At 50.2% G+C, this 21,697-nt stretch overlaps 1 protein-coding gene across 4 annotated transcripts in view; it reads right to left on the reverse strand.

Moving 5' to 3' along the window:
• The window catches only part of MAPKAPK5 (MAPK activated protein kinase 5), a 631,170-nt gene that overhangs the window by 458,050 nt on the left and 151,423 nt on the right, over nt 1–21,697 (reverse strand). The window lies entirely within an intron of this gene.

Genomic DNA, 21,697 nt, shown 5'->3' on the forward strand with positions numbered 1-21,697 from the left:
AGAGGCGGGTGCAGAGGGCGGGCGCCCGGACCTTGCGGCTGCGGCTCGGCCGCGAGAAAAGGGGAGGATCGAGATCCAGGGCCTAGGGGGGCCTTGCTCCGAATTTCCTCAATCGGAGTGTGCTGTGCCGGCGAGGGAGCCGCCCCTGCATCCCGCGAGCCCGGGACCATTTGGCGGCAACTCGGCCGCAGCCTCAGGAGAGGACCGGGGCTCCGAGGCCTAGGTAGGCCGCGACTCGATCACGCACCGCCGGGAGGCAGCCTGCAGGCGGGAGCCGAACGACTGCGCCCGACGGCCCGGGGCCCGTCTCCGGGCTGTTCACCGCCCCTGGAGCGGGCTCAAGGCGGTCTGCGGCGGTGATTTGTGGCCCCAAGAGAGAGCAGGTTGCAGGGGCCCACGCTGTGGTGGTGAGGGGCGGTGACAGAAGGATCCTGGCCCGGGGAGGCAGGTTTGGGGACGGCCTAGCACCTGGTTGTGGAGCAAGGACTCCCCCCCTACCACCAAGCTGCACACGATTTGCTTAGAGGAGCCTACACAGTGGGGGAGGAGCACTGCTTGGGCCCGGGAGACCACTGGGCTTCCCCTATACGACGTGACGCCGCCTTGGAGTGAGGTCCCATGAGGGAGCGCCCTGGGGCCTAGCGCCGCCGGAGGAGGTGCGGTGGGACCGACGGGATTCGCAGTCCTGCCTGCGCAACCAGCTTTCTGTGGGGCCCCCGGCAACTGTGAGTAAGCCTTAGGATCGACTTGGGGGGGATTGGCTGCAGCCCTGATTGCTACCTGACGAGGCTGTCGCCTGGCACTGCACATCCGGCCTCGGTAGTGCCTTCCTAGCGCGGACTGCAGGGCCTGGTGGTGCAGGGACCGGGGAGCGCAGTGAGAGGTCCAGTTGGTGCGGCCCCTCCACTTGGCGGCCTGAGAGTGGTGGCCCAGAGTCGACTTGAACGCGGTCAGTGGAGGCCGGAAAGGAGAGGTCATGCCTGCTCTATGCGTCCCAGGCCGCAGGAGATATGGCGGGCAGACGCCGTAAAGACAATTTGGGCACTTTATTTTGAGACCCTCTGTTACTTCTGTTGTTTATAGGTTCTTGGGGATTGTACTCAGAGCTTGGTCTTTAAACTCCCCTAAGGTCCCCCCCTACCGTAGTGTTTTTTGCCGTAAAGACAAACCCAGCAAGGAAGGCCTGTCCAAGGGAGCGTTGCCTGCTACGCCCCTGGGGCCGAGCAAGTCGGCCCCCTGAGGGGACGAGGACGCGCCGGCAACAAAGGCCTTCAAGGTTGAACTGTTTACTGCCATCAAGGAGGACATTTCAGAATTACGCTCGACACTGACGCGGATCTCCGTGAGGTGCGGAGGGATGTGGACGACGTGGTGAACGGGTGGCGACTTTGGAGGAACACGACTTAGGGATGGCGGAAGACGTACACCGACTACAGCAAGATGTGCTCCGACTCACGGAGCAGAACCTAGACCTCCAGGCGCATGCCGAAGACCTAGAGAACCGTTCCCGCCGGAACAACATTCGTATTCGGGCGGTGCCCTGGTCGGGTGAAGGCACAGATCTGCGGGAATACGTGGAAGGCCTTTTTAAACACGTCTTGGGCGAAGAAGATCTTCCGGCCATACGCATGGACAGAGTCCACCGGGTTGGTCTGCCTAGAGGTCCAAAGGCGCCACCCCCGACATACTGGTCTGTGTCCACGACTTTCAACTCAAGGAGCGCATACTCCGGAAAGCTCGGGAGGGCGGACCCCTGCAGTTCCGTGAACACCATCCCCAACTATTCCAAGATCTAGCGGCGTCGACGTTGCAGAAGCACAGAGAGTTCCGTCCAGTCACCACTTTCCTACGAGACCAGAAGGTGGCCTACTCTTGGGGCCACCCCTTTCGCCTTATCTTTCGCTGGAAGAACAAGCTTGTCCAGGCCAGATCTCTCATGGCAGCCATGGAACTACTGGGCCTAGAGGACTCGGCTGCAACCCCCAGGGACAGCGGCTCCCCTGCACGACGACATCAGCGCTCCCCGGCCTGGTAGAGGGTTGGCCGGCCGTGCCCGGGGGGAAACCGGATCCGTCGGCTAGCCTCCAGTTGAGAGGGGCAGCAGTCGCCTCTGTGGCATTGGTGACGGAGGCAACCCCTCAAGACGAACCTTCAGCCGAGTGAGACCCTGGGGCGAAGGTGAGGCCGGCGTCGGAGGGACGCGGAATCGTCTGTTCCAACAGGTACTTTATGTCTTTCCCAGAGACACGACCCAGTAGAGACTTCAGGCCTGCAGCTGACAAAGTTCAGAAGACTCGACCCTTATGGTCACTTTCATGGTCCTCTTGTGAGGGGGCTAATTGGCTATGCCGGATGGTCTTTGGGGCGGGGGGAGGCGAAGGGGGGTTGTAGGGGTTTGGGGGGGAGGGGGGTAGTGGTGGTAGCTGGGGGGGTTTGTCGTTATTTCCTTTGATATTGAGACACGGCATGGGTGGAGAACACAGAACGGTTGACTGAGGCAGGACGGATGGATGTTCGTTTTTGGCTAAGGGGTGGGAGGCTGGATGAGCCCGTAGGCCCCATGGAATGTATGTATGTATGTTTTTTTTGATTTATATAGCGCTTATAACCCAGGGGTCTCTAAGCGCTTTGCCTTGGGAACCCGTCCTGGCTTTTCCCTGTGAGATAGCCCCAACAGGGCATCCCCAAGGTGAAAGCCAGGCATCCCGCGGGGGGCCGTTGTGGAACTCATCCTCCTCACATCGTATACCGGTATACGATGTGAGGAGGACGAGTTTTTCAAACAGCAGTTATCCCTGATGAAGGGCCCTCGAGGCTTGAAATGCATTGGATACGAATAAAACTGCTTGTGATGAAAATTGCTTTTGTACGTGTTATTGAAGAAGAGGTTCGGATGGCCTACTTTAACATGAGAAACTTTGGGAAATTGCAGATACTTGCATGAGGATGAATCAATCAAAGGAGAACAGCGAATTAAGCTTGGAATTGAAAAAGTGAATATGAGTAAACCGAAAAAAAGGAAAATGGACATTTGCAAATGCAATACAGGCTGTGCCACTGGTTTTGGGGGTTAAAGAATACCCCCATTGTGATGGTGTCCATACTTATTGCCCACATTCTACCATTTAGGCTTATTGCCCCGCAACCACACAAGCTCCCCACCTCTTCTACCCACGCCTCTTCCGCCATGGAACGCTTGGGCGAGCACACCTACAAAATCATTTACCCACCTGAGCTCACCAAAAAAAACGCCAAACGTTACAAACATAATTTTCTAAAGGCACACCCCGAATTACCGTGTGTGGACACCTACTTCTCGTTGATCAACGGAGACACAAACAACGATATCATCTTTTACACTACACGGAGAGCACAATGGAGGAAAGCGTTCCTCCCCACTCTCACTATTCACACCACCAATAAATCCGCTCATGGCCTAACTCTTTCTATCACTCCATCCCTAGTCTTCCCAGGCAGAGCCACAATCACCATCTACAACAATGGGACCATTCTACTCCAAGCCAATGATAGGAACCTTGACCGACTAGACAATCTATTACCTACCTTCTTAGAACACATCGCCAAACGGCGGACCTCCATTCCGCACACATCAAGCTTCACAACTCCCCCCAACACCAATACTCAAAATAACCCGCCTTGCCCACTGCAACTTCAGAATGACATACACCCCTCCCATCCCCCCAGTGTCATAGTTAGGATCACACCTGACGTTACCCCCCCGCTCCCCTCACCCACAGACGTAGTTCATTCCCCCTTGCACACCCAACTTACCCCCACCCACCCTTCCCCCCATCTCACACCTCACATGAATCTCGCTGAACACAACATCACCCGGAGTATATCTCCCCCCCCCGTGGCAGATCTTCTTCCCTCTCAACCCCCCCCCCATTCTCACCCCTCACTCCCTCACACTCCCAACTAGCACCCCAGAACTTGCGTCCTCCCTTACAATAACACCCCCCACCTCTCCCCCCCATTACTCAGCCCCCGCTTCATTCTTACCACCCCTATTATCTTCGACCTTCACTCATCCCTCAACTCACCGGCACCACCCCCCACCAACGCCCCCACCACTACTTCCCACCCACCACCTACTTCAACTACACCCCTCACCTACAATTCATCGCACCCACCGAATACCACCCCACCCTCTTTAACAGCAGAGCCCTCCACTAATGCTAGCATACCCCACCTCCCCGCCCCAAATGCGCCCACCAACTCCCCTCTCAACGCCTCGCCCATGGCCCACATCACGAACACTAACACCAAGACACCTCTCGACCTGATTCTATCCACCCTTCTACAACTCAAAGACGAGCTCCGCACCATCAAAGAGTTTCTTCACACACCTTCCAGACAACTTAGACCCACAACGACCACCAACGTATCCAACAAACGACGCACTCTCCCCACAGTCCCTCGTACTCAACGCTCTCTACACTGGCCTTCTATCCCCGTACGCAACAACACCCACCGTCCCCGGCGTGCCCTTAACCCCCTGTCGGACCACTCCTCCGCTCTTTTGGCCCGGGACCGGTAAAACACATAACCCCCACTCACCTCCCCATACCTACTATTCTCCCAAATCCCCTTAGGCACCCAACACTAAACATCAGAAGCTCTGTCCCAAACAACCTCAGAAGAGTCCCCCTATCGCAAGAACACACGACCTCCCTTCCCACCCCCAGACTCAAATGCATCCTTCTCAACTGCAGATCGGCCCAGAGACACTCCTCCGACATTGCAGATCTCGTCACATCATTGGATCTTGACCTAGCCATATTGACGGAAACCTGGCTAACTGAAGCCTCCACGCCCATTATGGATATATTAGTTCCCCCCAATTACCACATCATCAGACTCGACAGGACCGTCAAGACGGGCGGGGGAATAGCATGCATTTTCAGGAGCAACCTATCCGTCACCAAAGTAACCTCCCCCTCCCTCACCTCCTGTGAACTCTTCTGCCTCGATATCTTCAGTGAGGGTAAACCAGTATGTGCTCTACACCTCACCTATCACCCGCCGGGTGATAACCTCATCTTCTCTCAACAACTCATGGACACTATTACTTCCAACGCCGGTCGGCAGATCACTCATATCTACCTGGGTGACTTTAATCTCCACTGGAACGATCAGAAAGACACAGTGGTGAATAGTCTTAAATCTTTCCTTAATGCGCTTGACCTCACCCAAATATGCAACAGCCCAACACACGATAAAGGTTCGATACTCGATCTCATCATCGCCAAAGAGGACTCTACCCAACTGGGGTCAATCCAACCCTGTGATTGGTCAGATCACCACATCATCACCTTCTTTATCAATGAAAAAATCAAACTCTCCCTGGCTCAACCCACCAAATGCAAGATCTGGAAAAGGGACATGAAGAATCTCAACCCTAACTCCCTACCTCCCCACACCTACAGGCTCCTCCTTCCCCCTGCTGGCGTCTCTGATGTTCAAACATTGACAGACCTCTACCTCGACTCCATGACCTCTATAATCAACGAAGCCGCCCCACTGCAACTAAAGAGAGTTTCCACCAAGAGTTCGAACCCCTGGTATGACGGCAGACTCAACGAAGACAGGCGAGCTATGCGATCGGCAGAGCGCACTTGGAGAACTGATCCCTCATCACTACATCGCAAAAAGCTTAAGAACAAGAGAAATGCCTACTTTAGGAAAATCAAGCGTGCAAAATCCGACTTCTTTCGCCTCCAGCTTGACCAAGCGAAAAACCGACCAAGAAAATTGTTCGATCTAGTCAAAAGTCAAACAAAGCCGCAACCCCTACAATCAAACAACCCAACAAGCGATATCCCACACAGTGAAGACTTTTCCGCCTTCTTCAAGCTAAAGACTGACAACATAAGAAATGATCTCCTCAATGATGTAAGCCAACACCCTGTGCACATCAGAATGTCTAACGCTCAGCCAAAAAATAGCGCATCGTGGGCTTCCTTTGACATCTACTCAGAAGATGCAATACTCAAACTGCTCGGTACCCTGAAGCCCTCTAATCACCTCACAGACCCCCTGCCTGCTAACGCGGTTAAATACTTCACCACCATGCTCCTCCCACTCTGGACTAAAATCATCATCAGCTCCCTTCAACAAGGTCTCATCCCTGACTCACTCAAGGTGGGGCAAGTCACGCCCATACTCAAGAAACCCACAGCTGACCCGTCTGACCTAAACAACTACCGTCCCATCACAAACATCCCAACCTTGGCCAAACTGCTGGAAAAATGTGTACAGCTTCAACTAACAAAACACATTGACAAGTTTGATCTCCTCAACCCCCATCAATCAGGCTTCCGAGCGAAACACAGCACGGAAACGGACATGACTCACATAATTGATGACGCCCACCAAATCCTTGATCGCAATGATTCATGCCTCCTCATCCTCCTCGACCTTTCCTCAGCTTTTGACACGGTCAAACATGAGAACCTCCTAGAGCTGCTAAACACTAGAATGGGTTTATCCGGGACTGTTCTCAAATGGTTCACTTCCTTCCTACATAATTGGTCTCAGAAGTTCAAGATCAACAATGTGTTATCATCGCCTGTGCCAGTCGACTTAGGCGTTCCACAAGGATCCTCCCTTTCCCCCACACTGTTCAACCTAATAATGGAACCACTTGCCTCCTTGCTCCAAGCATCCAATGTACACTTCCATATGTATGCCGATGACACTCAACTCTACCTAAAGGTACAATCCCCGGATGATATCAAACTCCTGAACTACACTCTCACAAAGACCCAATCGTGGTTGGCCGACAACCACCTCAAACTAAATGCTCTGAAAACTGAGTTCCTTTTGATAGCACCCCCTGCGAAATCTACCACCACCCAACTTTGGCTCAACCACTTAACAGCACTCAATGTCCGGCCGACCATCGTGGACTCCGCGAAATCCTTAGGTATCACACTTGACGCAAAGCTCAACATGCAACAGCACATTAGCAAAGCAACGAAAGGAGCTAATTTCCAAATCAACACATTGAGAAAGTTGAAACCCTTCCTCCCAGCCAAAGACTTCCAAAATGCAGTACAAGCCCTCGTCATCCCCCGCATAGACTATGGAATTGTGACCCTCAGTGGTCTCCCTTTAGCAACAACTGCACCCCTAAGAGCCTCTTTGAACGCTGCCGCGAGACTCATTACGGGCTCCAGAAAACACTCTCATATAAACCCTGACTTGAAATCTCTGAAATGGCTGCCCTTTGATGCCAGAATACAACTGAAAATTGCTGTGATGACACACGCGGCTGTACACCACAATGCACCTAACTACCTCACTCAAAAGCTAACTATATCAGGAGGATCGAGATCCAATAGAAGTTCAAAAAATCTACTCTTGAAACCTCGCAGATTCCGGAAGGAAAAAACATACAAACGCTCCTTCTCAGGAATGGCGCCGAGGATCTGGAACGCTCTCCCTCCCAAAACCAGGCTTATCTCCTCCACGGCCTTCTTTAAGAAAGAGGTGAAAGCCATCCTCATGGCTAAGTTCACCTGAACTTTAATGTCGGTTCCTCAGTGACTTTCGTGCCGCTTGGGTATTACTGGTTTCATGTTTGTCTAATGTCAAATAATGTCATATTTGCATGATCTAGATTTGTTTATTCCTCTTGTTTGCCACAATTACATGATGGTCAGTCGATCCTTTTATGCTACTCACTAAATATCTATTATTAGACTATTCATGTTAGCCTACTGTATATCGAGACCCCTCCCCTTGCCCCCTGTAACTTATAGGTACTTATAGCATAAGTTCTCCTGATTTTTATCGTAGTTGTATGTAAGACTCAGTATTGTCTTTTATTTTCGCCTGATTGTTTACTGTCATTCTATTAGAACTTGACTGCTATCCGACTATGCTACTGAAGTTTATATTTGCACCCAATATTATGTTGCGTCACCCTCATGCTATCGTCACCCCCTGTTTCTGTGAAGCGCTCTGATATCTGTAAAGATCTTGTTCGCGCTATATAAAACTCTGAATAAATAAATGGGACACGGTCGATGCCGCCTACCGTAGGTGGTACTTCCCTGCCTCTCTGGCTCGAGATACATCCTCCTGCCAGGAGCTGAGAAAAGCTATAACCGGATTCTTTGAACTTAACGCTATAGGCGTTGATATACAACACGTGGGACGCTTTTAAAGCTTCTATCCGTGGCAGCTGTATAGCCCTCAACGCTGCCCTCAACAAACTGAGAAAGAAAGAGCGGGAACAGTTAGAGGAAGATCTTTCCTCGCTTGAACTCCCCCACAAGCAGAACCCCTCCCGGCGGGCAGAGCGGCAGCTAGCGGCGGTTAGGGGGAAACTCAGAGCTCACTAAAATAACAGAGCGGAACTCACGCTGCTGAAACTACGGCACCTCTCGTATTCCCAAGGTAATAAGGTGGGGAAACATTTGGCCCGCCAACTCCGTGACAAGAGGGAGAAAGAATATATTGGGGGCATACGAGAGGCACCGTCACCCATCATGATAGCTCCAAGGCGGGGCTCTTCGGAGACTTCTATGAAGCTCTCTACACCGGGGACTCCCCCAATACCAGGGCGCAGGAGGCATACTTGAGAACATTCCCGCTCCCTCAAGTGTCGGCTAAGTGGAATGACCAACTAGCCGCCCCCTACACCAGGGAGGAGGCCCTAGCAGTCATCAAGGCCCTGAAGCCTCATACGTCCCCGGGGTCCGACGGATTTACCGCGACCTTTTACAAAACTTTTGCCTCGGAACTGAGCCACTTCCTGGTCCAATTATTTAACTGTATGGCTGACGAAGGGGTGTCTCCCGGGTCCATGGCAGAAGCGTTAATCTCAGTTATCCCCAAGCCTGGGAAGGACCCATCGTCGTGCTCATCGTACAGACCGATAGCCCTGCTCAATCTAGACGCCAAGCTTTACTCGTCCATACTGGCAGGCAGGCTGAATGACTTGATGCCAGCTCTTATCCTCCCGGACCAGTCCGGTTTCATCAAAGGCCCCCAAACCCATGAAAACACCAGACGGGTAATACATCTCATCGAGATAGCTAACAAGTTCAAGATCCCTGCCGTCCTAGTGGGCTTAGACGCTGAATAAGCGTTTGACAGGGTGGATTGGGGCTTCCTGTTTCTGACCCTGGCAGCCTTCGGCTTTTCCCCCAAATTCTTAACGATGCTTAAGGCTAACTTCAGCGCTCCCCGCTCTAGGGTGATAGTCAATGGCCACGTGTCCGCACCCTTCCCACACTCCCGAGGCACGCGCCAGGGTTGCCCCCTCTCCCCCCTGCTTTTCGCCCTGAGTATAGAGCCATTAGCAGTAGCAGTGAGAGAAGATCCAGACATCCGAGGTCTTCCCTTCACTGGGGAATCACACAAAATTACCCTGTTTGCGGATGATGTCCTGCTCTCCCTCTCGGACCCCGCCCATTCCTTACCCCACGTTCAAGATGCTCTGCTCCGCTTTGAAGGGGTAGCAGGCTTTAAGATCAACTATGGGAAGTCCTTTGTCGAAAATCTCACTTTGCCCCCAACGGAGGTGTCGCGTCTTCAATCTTCCACGGCATTATCGTGGTCTCACACCTCTATACAGTATTTGGGGATCCAACTGACCCCCACGGTCGAGAAGCTCTACCCCGCTAATTTTCCACCGCTGCTTGCGTCAATTCAGAAGACCCTAGCTCGGTGGAAACCGATGTTTATCTCTTGGCTTGGGCGCATACATGCGATCAAGATGACCCTTCTCCCTAAGCTATTGTACCTCTTTCAAGCTCTGCCCATCACTCCTGATGGAGACTTCTTTCGGCGGGTTAAAACGCAGATGCTACGCTTTATCTGGCAGGGTGGGAGAGCCCGGTTCTCCTATGCTACCCTGCGTCGCCCAGGGAGGGAGGGGGGAACGGGCCTTCCCGACATGCACTTGTATTTCAAGGCGGCACAACTCCGTGTATTGGTAGAGTGGACCCAGCGAGAATCGAAAAAGCATTGGCTGCATATGGACAGAAGCGTAGCGGGGAGGTCGATATGGGATCTGGTGTGGAAACCAAAAAGCGACAGGCCCAGGAATGCCTACATTAGCACCCCCACAAGCACCACACTTAAGGTTTGGGACTCGATCTCTGGTGATGACCGTTGGACGACATTCCCTTCCCCCTTTACTCCTATACACTTTAACCCAGCCTTCCCCCCGGCGGCTGTCGAGGGACCCTTTGACAAATGGAGGGAGGGAGGATGCCTAGCCCTGACACACCTATTCCATGGCTACGCGCCTCTCACATTTGACAATTGCATGCGGGACTATGGTGTCCAACGCTCTGAGAGGTACCCCCACACCCAGCTATTACATTGGGCCCTATCCCCCCCGGTGAGGGATGCAGCCACCAGACCACCGACACCATTTAAGTCCTTCCTTTTGAGGACCTCCACCATGCGGGGGACGATCTCCTTCCTTTATAACCTTCTTCTATCCACTACCATGTCCCCCAGACCCCGGTACATGTCCATGTGGGAGGGAGTGCTGGATCGAGACATCACTGAGGTAGAGTGGTCCCGTCTGTGGTCTGATGTAGCGAAACACAACCATTCGATAGAGCTACGGGAAGCTCACCTCAAAACGATAATGGACTGGTATCTCTACCCAGCCAAGTTGCGACGGATCTTCCCGAGCTCCTCAGATAGATGCTGGAGGGGCTGTGGCCTGCTGGGGGACGTCCGCCATATTTGGTGGGACTGCCCCATCATCCGGCCTTACTGGGCGGAAATCTTATCCCACATTAAAGAGATACTAGGCTACCCAATCGAGGACTCCATGGCTCATATATTGCTGGGCCTTCGAGATCCAGGGCTCGAACATCAAACTAAGGCTGATAAGAGCATAATGTGGCTCTGTGTGGGGGCAGCTAAACTCGTCCTGGCAGCGGCCTGGAAGCAGAAAGATGCCCCTGCGATTTCCATCTGGCATGCAAGGCTATGGAAGTTGCTAAGTGTGGAGAGAATGACTGACATATTCCGAGACAATTTTAAAAACGTTATATTTCGCTGGGGCCCCCTGGTTCAGTTTCTTTCCAAGGGTCTTCCTTCCGCAGTCTGTCCATCTAGTGTGCGAGCGCTTCACTTGTTCCAGCTGTGATTACCACCATCTTTTTAGTTTTATCCTTCCAAGACAATTCGCTACCACCACTGGGAGGGGGGGGGGGGGAGGGGGGGGAGGGGGGGGGTTTATGTTTTTGTTTGAGCAGAGTCCCCATCTCTAGGATCTTGCGGTGCTTTCCCCACGAGAGGCGGCCGCACTTTTCTACATGCTTAAGTACTGGTCATTGCTCCTCAACCCTTTCCATGTTGTAGTTCTTGTCTTTCCCTAGCAGAAGGCCTGGACGTGCCACTACTGCTTTTCGGTTGAGAAAGACCTACTGGAGATACCCGTGGCATCGCTCCGGGATTAGAGGTCCTCCTTCCACCTTGCCTTCATTTTGCCCCCCTGCGTGGGAAGTTGTGCGGGACTGTCGCATGTTTTTCTTTTGTCTTTATCTGTCAATAAAAACACATTTGACAAAAAAAAACAGCGGTCTTATGCACAGATATCCATTTTTAGAGGCCCGCTCTACCATCTAAAGTTTGGACTGTTAACACCCGCAAACACCTCCCAATAACTTTGCTAAACATAACAGCTTGCGAAGGGGAGAGGATGTGGCCTAACAGCTAGAGCTGGTCGACCTAAAACCTGGGGAATTGGGTTCGGGTCTCGGCAGACGCAACCAACATCCTGTCATTCTGGGCAAATCACTGAATCTCCCCCTGCCTACCAAACATGAATGTGTCTATGTGAAACGTTACAAGTGCTCATGCAAATTGCTCAAGTTTGGAACAGAGTAAACAGGTTCAAGACCCTGCGTCGGCTCCACATTGTGTGATTCTGGGCAAACCACGTATTCTCCCGGAGCCTACACATATGCATTTGACCGCGTGTGAATACTTTAGTGCTCATGTAAAGCGCTCAGAAGCCCTTGGTCCAAGTTCTCGCTATATAGAACAGCAAATAATAAATGTAAGGCATAGTCACTGTCTGTTAGATTGACCTTGTCTGTTTATAAACCTGGCCGTACCCTGGCTGGTAAACGGTGGCAGCAGGAATGCACCAAGTATCATGACGGTACCAGACCAGAAAGGGAATCTACAGGCAGCACTCTCGCAAACGCACATCAACAAAATGGTGCCTTACTTGCCTTGTAAACAAGCATTTGCAATGCAACTAGGTCTCACATTTACATGCGTTTTAGCTATTGTCATTATAAATAACAATCAGCTAACAATGCCTTTTATTTATGTTTTAAAAACAAAAACAAAAATAAAAGGCATTGTCATTTGCAATGTCAATAGCTCAAACTCTCATAAATGCGAGACCTATTGTATTGCAAATGCTTATTTTTATTCTTGTTACTGCACAGCCACACAGGATTCACTACATGGTTAAGTCTCTGAAAAAGCACTTGCAATATTTCATTAGAAAGGGCAGAATTTTGATTGCTGCGTCACATTATGGCACTCTTTAAGGAGGCGACTCATGAGGGAACATTACCTCTGGACCTCCGCCTGGCCACGATAGTACCGATATACAAAGAGGGTAAGCCAGTAGATGACTGTGCGTCGTATCGTCCCAGCTCCCTCTTAAATGTGGAAGCGAAACTTCTTGCGACGGTACTCGCTCCCCGGTTGCGGCGGGTAATAACGGGACTAGTACACCTTGATCAAACAGGCTTTCTTCCAGATAGGGCCACGAGATTAAATCTACGTAGGACTCACAATTGGTTACAGGAGGTGAGCACGAGGCAAGACCCGCACTGGTTTTTGTCCCTAGATGCAGAAAAAGCGTTTGACACGGTCCATTCGCCGTTCTTGGAGGAGGTACTACTGCGCTTTGGTTTTGGCCCCAAGTTTCAGGCCTGGGTGAAGTTGCTCTACACTGACCCCAGGGCAAGAGTTAAAGTCAATGGGACATTGTCCAGCGACTTCCCGGTGAGACGGGGGACTAGGCAGGGATGCCCCCTGTCCCCCCTGCTCTTTGCCCTTACAATTGGGGTCCTGGCATGTGCAGTCAGACAAAATAAGGACATTCGGGGGTTCAGAATAGGACAGAATGACGCGGTAGAGGAAAAGATATCACTGTATGCGGATGATATCCTCCTGTATATAACGCACCCTGATACAACAATAGGGGCTCTCTTCCTAGAATTGGATCGATATGGGGCTCGCGCCGGGTATCAAATCAATAGGCATAAGTCGATCCTCTATGATCCCAGGGACCGAGACGAACGGACGATCTACCGGGAAGGCTGCAGACGACAGGGGTAGGGTTTGTATTTTTGGGAATATATGTGACACTGGATAAGACACTTTCCTATGACAGGAACATTAAAAGAATCTCGAATAACTTTGCGGAAGATGCGGCGGGGTGGAGGATGCTCTCCCTCACGCTCCTGGGTCGCACGGCCTTGTTCAAAATGATGACGCTCCCCTAGATACTTATAGGCACTACAAAATGAATATTACCCCATCTCAAGGCAGGTGTTCCGAGACATTAACACGGAACTTAGGGCCTTCTTGTGGCTGGGTAAGCACCCCCGGGTGGCTCTGACGACCCTCCAAAGGCATCAATACAGCGGCGCAATCTCATTACCTAATATAGAGGCCTATTACTGGGCGGAACACCTGGTGCCCATTAACGAATGGATACATGCCCCAGCTACACATCCTACTTATGCACTGGAATGGCACGGTATGGAGAAACGCACATTTCTCCATTATCTCTATGGGGGCAAGGGGAAAGCTAGACTGCTTCCAGCAACTAAAGTTACACTAGACCTTTGGATACGGGCGACGAAAGGAATAGACTGGGAACGAAAGCCGACGAGACAGACGCCGTTGTGGAGGTGTGCATGGCTATGGGAAGTGAATCAGCTAACAGGGTTCCAGAGATGATATAGGAATATCGACAGTAGATGATGTAATGAAGAGGGGGGAGCTGAAATCCTTTCAGGCCCTTAGGGTAGAATATGGACTAGATAACACACAATATTTTAAGTATAGACAGCTGAGGCATGCATGACAGGCGGAGGAGTCATTGAAAGGCACACTTCCAGAATATGCACCATTGTAGGGTCGCCTGTTGCAGGAGCACATACCAAATAGGGCAGTCTCCCTGACATATAGAACGGTGATGAATAACTTCCCGGACGGGTTAGTGAATCTTAAAAGGAAATGGGAGGCAGATGTGGGGGACATGGACAAGGTGGACTGGAACACAGTCCTGATGCATCCGAGAGAGGTGGCTATAAAGTCCCGCTTACGGCTCATCCAATTCAACATCCTCCATAGGACTTACCTGGACAGAGTGCGCCTGCACAGAATGGGAAGGGCCACTGACCTGAACTGCCTGCGCTGTGGTAGGGAGGGTGGAGATTTCTTCCATATCATTTGGTCATGTTCCGAAATTCAAAGCTACTGGGGTGAACTCCTGAGAGAATTGGGGGAGGTACTGGAGATCACATTACCGCTAGACCCAAAACTGGTTTTATTGGGTATGACTAACGACGTGGACCTTGCCCGCCCGCAGTTGATCTTTCTCGTACTAGCCTTTGTGGTGGCTAAGAGAGATGTGGCAAGGAAGTGTGGGGCTGCCACAGCTGGAGGAATGGAGAAGGCGTATGGACCTCTACATGGCGGCTGAAAGGGTCACATATAAGGCAAGGGGTTGCCCAAAAAAGTTCGGGAGAGTGTGGGGCAAATGGCGCAAATATCATGGACTGGATGGAGGACTCTGAGCCGATAAAAGCCCCAAAGTATCATACACGAGACATGAGAAAAGATGCCGCGAGACCCTGTTAGGCAATAAGAGAGGGACAGAGACCAAACCGATTGGGGCGGTATGTGGCACCAGAGAGTGGATTGTTTTTAAAGATGAATCAAGGAGGGAGGGGGGGGAGGATGGGCGGGATGTGTTGATTAAGGCTGACATGCTGGTTGTGTTTTTGTACAATAAAATGCTAATAAAAAAAGTTTGTTTTTTTTAAAAAGAAAGGGCAGAATTTTGTATGTCTGTAGAATTGTACCTTAGAAGGCAGCTCTAGGTTTGGTGCCAGAACTGAAAGTGTTATCAATGACGGGTCCGACTAACACTGCGTTGCCACCAACCGACAACCTGAACAGGAAGTTGGCTGTTTCTAATTTATAGAGTGGCTGTGATAACTGTTTAGTACAACCACAGCAACACATGTATTATTTTGAGGTCATGCAAAAGCTAAACACAACACTGTTAGCAGACACTGGTACTTTGTTTTTAAAATGTTTTGACCACTCTAAAGAAATGGTAACAAATTTGCACATGGTGTGAAAAAGACAAATAATACTTCAAAGGCCTCAATGTTGCAGTGTACAGGTTCAGGGAGCAGCAGAAGGGTCTTTCACTTTTATCTTACAAGCTGCTGGGTCTAATGTTTCTGCCGCTGCTCCGGCAGGTGTAGGTACTATAGTCTACATGCAGAGGTGATGAAATTCCAGTAAATGGTTCTAGGAAATCTGAGTGTGTGGTCACTACAGATACTTTTGCCTTTTTCTGGACCCTATTTTTGCTGGCGTTAGAACTCTGCACTTTACCCCTGCTAAACAGGCGTTAGGTGGCTGTATTCTCCATGTATGTACTGCTTACCCTAATTTCTGAAATTAAATGCCACCTGTAGATTGTAGCATCTACTGCACCATTCACAATGGTGGCAGTAAAAACACGGCATCAGGCCTAATCGTGTATAGCCTGACAGCAGCAGCTTGACAGGTAGGAAAACTTAATTTTTAATATTAAATACGTCACCACTAATTGCACCTGGCTGCCTAAAGGTGGGGTGCATAATATTTAAGAGTGAGACAAGTGTGACATTAGAAATGGCATGTTCCCCCTGTGACTAGACCCAAAAAGACAACGTTGCTGGTTAGACTGTACCTGGTACATAGGAAAAGTCAAAGTAGAGATTATATACTTTAATCTTTAACTTTTGACATTTACCTGCTACAAGCTTACCATTAGTTTGGATTTTTATTAATAGGGGTATAAAGTATTTCATGTTATTAAATATACTGGAAATGTAACTTTTAGAATGTTACCTTTACCCTACCTAATGCTGCTGGAGATTAATTAGCATTAGCTCGGCGGAGCCAGACCGGCGGCCAAGATGGTCGCCCGGGCTCCCGGCTCCGCCGGCTCTCCTCTCCCGCCGCCTGATTCCATCGCCCACCCCGCACAGCTCCGGTGCTCCCGTGTGTCGGATGGGGCGCTAAGCAGATGCGTCCGACTCCGAGGGATTTCCGTGCCCTGAAAGCGAAGCTACGGACCTCCGTGATTTTGGCCTGCACAAGCCTTGAAGCCGGATCCCCGAGTGATCTCGCGGCCGCCTGAGAGTGCACCAACAACGGCCGCACGGACCCAGAAGGTACCGGTGAACCGCTATGCAGGTCAGCCCGCCCCCGAGAACTTGGCTTTAGCGCTGCCCCGTGGAACGTGAGGGCAAGACGCATGCTGTCCTTCAGCGCTGGTTTGGTGTCCCCCCCCCGATGAAGTTGGTCGTTTACCAACTGCTTTTGCTACTCTGCTGGAACTTTGCTTGGCCCGAAATGCGCTGCCTACACTCCGCATCAACTCCGCATCACAGTTACTTGGAGCTGGTTGCGGAGCTTTACCGCTGTTGCACCATCCTGACTGCGGGGGCTCGTATGTGCTCACACGCCACGAAGTGGGGGCGATGCCTCTATAGTGTACCAACGTTGGGGAACTGTTGACACCATCCCCCCTTTCCTGGAACCTAGGGCGGGCGGCCCTGACACTGGTCGATGCGGCGTTCTGTTGGGGGTCCCTCCTGTGAGTAGTGTTGTAATGTGGTGTATCCGCAAATGACGTTGGCAGCGCGCACAATAGATCGAGGGGAGAGGGATCATATACCTCCCGTGCGCTGGAAGGGCGGAATTGGATCCGGATCGCTACAGGGGTGAGCCCGGTATCACTGGAATGGGGAAAGCAACCTGCCGCCGGTATCCTTATTGTGAGACATTGTTTATGTGGCCCCTGCTCGGCCTTGTTGTGCAGGCACTGTGGTGAGACCTTGCTTTGACTCTATTGGCGGCGAGAGGGGAGGTTCGCTCCTTGAAGACTCCCTGTTTGTTTTTAATTGATTGCTTCATGGACATCCGATTCCAGGGGTACATCGTCTCATTGGAGCGACCACCGGCTATGTTTTATTCTTCTCCCTCTCGCGCGCATCTCCTGGTGACGAGTCTTGCTGTGGGTGCAGGAAACTACAAAATGGCTGTCCATGTTGTGCTACATATTGTTCTCCGGATCGTGGACGGCTAAAATGGCGGCGGATGAACTTTGACGGCGCAGTTACCTGGAACATTGCAAGGCTTCCTATTCTTTTCTGATCTGGCCTGCCTGTTTAGTGCGATATTCTACTTGCCTTTTTCCGCTTCCTAATATTTGCGGCATACTTATGTTTGGGGCTACATGAGTCGTGTGCATCAATGTCACTCTGTTCCTTTGTATCAGCATGGGGAGATTTCCATCTTGCTCGGGTAGCTTGAGGGGCTGGGCTGCAATTGTGATTCTGAACCTGTTGCTCCTTGACGCTTTATTATTCACTCTGGTATCATTGTAATGATGTGAGGCGGCGGGGGAGGGGGGGGGCCGGGGGCCTGTACTGGGGACCCTCCATGTCTTCATCTTTCCCTATCGTGGGGTTTTCTTTCCTTTTTTTTAAATCTTTGTGTGGAATATTGTCTCTTTCTCTCCTCGTTGTCTCTCTTCTCTATATTTCGGGTTTAGATACGGGGCGACAGGCACGCTGCTAAGGGGGTAGGCCGTAGCCATATGCAGGGGTGCAGGGTGGGGCGATGGGGGTGGGGTATTTTTGTTTTTTATTTTTCTCTTCTGTTCTATGGCCTTTATTCTTCCTTTTAATTTTTGCTTTCCTTTCTTTCTTCTTTTCTCTTTCTTGCGGGTCTGATTAGAGGTGACTCTCCGTGCGTTTTCCTGGTTCAGATAAATGGTGTATGTTTTTTTTTTTAATGCTTTATTACACGGCGGGCGGACACGGTCTAGGTGGGGACATGTAATGTTTATTGAATATCCTGTTTCTACGTCCTGACATGAATATCCTGCCTACGATGGTCCTGCTGTGAATATCCTATTTCATGTGTAACCCTGGCTTTGGAAAGGTCTAATTGTGCGGTATCAGATCCTGCTCTTCTTTAACTTTAATTTAAAAAACAAACCTTCCCTAATCCTGTGGCCATATCGGTACTGAGTTCTCCTGAGTTACAGCATAGATTTGTGAGGTGTACCTTTGCATTGCTCCTGTTTTACATTATTTGCATACTCTACCTCTATACCTATGTTCAACCGTGACGGTTGGTATACTCTGAATGTAACTGCTTAATGCTAATAAAGGTTTTAAAAAAAAAAAAATTTTTTTAAAAATTAGCATTAGCTCTCCAGCCACTGCCCAGTCTGTGCTTGGCCTAAAGGGATTTGAGTTGGGTAGGACCCAGAAACTTAATTAACTTCAAAGGCCCTGTCACAAGAGAACGTTAGGTGAAACTTGGACAGGCTCTGTCTTCGTCCCCATAGACAGGCTTGCACCAAACCCAGTGGGATGAAAGCTACCCCTAGAACCAGTATTGAGTGACCACAGAGGAGGGGACTGCTCACTGCCATGGTCGCACCTGTGGGTGGACACACAGGCTTTGCGCAAGGGCAAAAAAGTTTACTCCTTTTGAATTTTGAGAGTGAGCGGGCACTATGGTATTGTTTGCAGTAGGATAAACAGGAACTGCTGTGGGCACAGTAGCCCCTGGGAACCTTTAACCCATTGGTTAGGGAGCGCGGGACTCATCCCCGCCCATTAGCTGGTGCAAGGCCTAAATGTGGCAACAACCAAACAAAAGCTGATGAGTGAAGAATGCTTACAACCACAGGCAAATCACATGGGGTAGTATTCCAAACCACTGTTATTTTGCCTGCTCTGCCACCTCACTTGAAACCCGGCCAATTTCAAATCAGTCTGGGTCCTGCTCCAAAAGGAACAATCCAGCCCGAACTGCCAAGCCAGGTATTCTTCAAAGCAGCATACAAGTAACCCAAACCCAGTTTGAGCCTGATGTTGCCTCTTCAGTTAGGTATAGTTTGGTTCCACTGGCACAGTGAACAAAGGTACACATGTTTGGGCATACCTTAGGCCATATAGGGAGTTATTTTAAAACACAAAAAGTCATGGGAGGAATGCATGTAATTAGTCTAACCACTGGCAACCGTTTGAAGTAGTATTCAAAGCCATCGTTCTTATTAAAAAAAATGTATACGTTCTCATGCGGTCGATGATGCCACAACCTAGCTGTACACAGCAATTCATATTTTGGGTTCCTACAGAAAAACTTTCCATACAGTATTAAATAAAAGCTTACAAATATAAAATGAGCATTATCCCTTCTGGCTTATTATTGCACTTTATAAGACTAAACGCCAAGAGGACAATAGTAATTTATAGTGACTAAATCACATTTTAAACACACAGTTTAAACAAAATTCTTCCAAAATTTCAAATGATTTGCGATAGACTACAAATGAAATCCCAAATTCAGCTTTTTACGCTGACTGCGAAGTATCCATGCAGCATACAAGAATTTAGCTAAACTGACAATCACCTCCGGTGTACCTATTTTTAAAATCCTAACGGCTGGATATGCCTGGTATTTGGCATAAGGGGATGATCCACTTTCTTCTTGGGAATTTGTAGGCCTCACAAAAGAATACAAGATATACTAATGAATCGAAGCACGGTCACAAGCGAGGCAAACAATGTTAGAATTAGTAGTTTTTGCCCATCTAGCTATGAAATGTAGCGTAGGCAAGATCCCATACCTAAACTAAGTATAACTGTCTAGGGAGAGAGCCCTAGATGACATCTAACATAGGTTCATAGAGTGGCACAAGCTTGTGGTCGAGAAACTGGTCTCTCAAACTCCCCGATTTACAGTGCTTGGCTGTTTCTTCCCAGAAATATTCTCTATAATCGATCTCTTATCAGTTGCCTTGATATCAAATGAGAGTCATCTGAGAAATCTAAGAGACTCTCAAAAGGTTAAAGACTGAAATGTTTTCCTTACATGAGACAATCATGAAATCCTCAAGTCTCCAGCTGATTTCAGAATCTGTCTGAGGGGTGCTCTATAGGGTTCAAGCTCTGGTGGTGTCCACAATCTATGCCAAAATAATAATGGCCTCGACTGGATGGTAAATAAAATGGGGTACAAGCCCATATATTGCATTAATGGGAGGGTTGGGGAACTATATGGGAGATTTGTTAAATGTTTGAGAAACGTATTCTCGTTTACGGATAGCTCGCTAGTAAGATGTGAAGCACCAGAGTTCTGCACCATAGAGGGTGGCACTTCTTGCCCTAATCTTGTACATCTCTAGTGCAGGTGCTAAGCTCGCTGTTTTCAGCCTTCTTGCCATCCTTAGGAGAGCCCCAGCCTCCTGCAGCAATTTCAAAGCACTTTTACTTGTTTCAGCCTTCCAACTGCAATTTTGCGACAGGATAACACCCAAATAAATGAAATCCAAAACCTGCTCTAAAGATGTATTATTGGTCGTGGCCAAGATTGCGACGGAGTGAGTCGCATCTCTCCTCCGCTCACTCTCAACTGAGCTGAGGCCTCGTCCCGCCTTTGTTCAGCTTTAGCCTCGACCGGAACTGAAGTTGGGGGGACCCGGTCGACATCCAGGACCACGCTGCAGAGGGAAGAGGCATGGTGCAACTGAAGGGAGGTGAACAGTCTCGGGCCGAGTGGAGGGAGTGGTGCAGCCAGGCCTGATGCTGGGTGTTTGGAGGCGTCTGGAGGAGCAGAGGGAGATCATGATCAATGGGGCCGGCTCCGAACAGGGACCCTCGCCGTGAAGCAGAGGTGACGCCGGGCTCAGACGTAGGCCCCCGGGCCAACACACACGCAGAGGCAGACGAGGCATGGCCGTGTGAGATTGGAATGGCGGGGACCTCCAGGGTGTCACGCTGGGACCCTGCGGTGAGTTGGACTCGAGTCATTACCAACGGGGCCTCCGGTGCTGGTCCCGAGATAGGACCTCCCCGTAGACACATCAGGCCTGGCGGGGGCCCGGATCGTCCCGGGGGCCTGCAGGCCGTGGCTCGTCAGATATAGAATCGAGATCAGAGGGGTCGGACGCTTGGGGGTGGAGCCCCAGGTACAGTGTTGGACAGGGCACAAGAACTAAAACAAGCATTTGCAATGCAATAGGTCTCGCATTTACACAAGTTTAAAAGCTATTGACATTGTAAATGACAATGCCTTTTATTTATGTTTTAAAAACGAAAACAGAAATAAAAGGCATTGTTGTTTGCAATGTCAACAGCTCAAACTCGCGTAAATGCTAGACCTATAGCATTGCAAATGCTTGTTATTAAATGATCCTTGTCAATGGTGATGGAGGATTTCAGCAAGGGAGACTTTAAATAGGAGTGCTCATGAACACAGCAGATGTTATCAAATCAAGCAGACAAAATGGATTGCCTTGTTTAGGAAGCACAAACAGTAAAGATGCACCTCAGACAAACCTTCTAAGCCATAG

Source organism: Lissotriton helveticus, chromosome 11 (assembly GCF_964261635.1).
Source record: "Lissotriton helveticus chromosome 11, aLisHel1.1, whole genome shotgun sequence".
Lineage (NCBI taxonomy): Eukaryota > Metazoa > Chordata > Amphibia > Caudata > Salamandridae > Lissotriton > Lissotriton helveticus.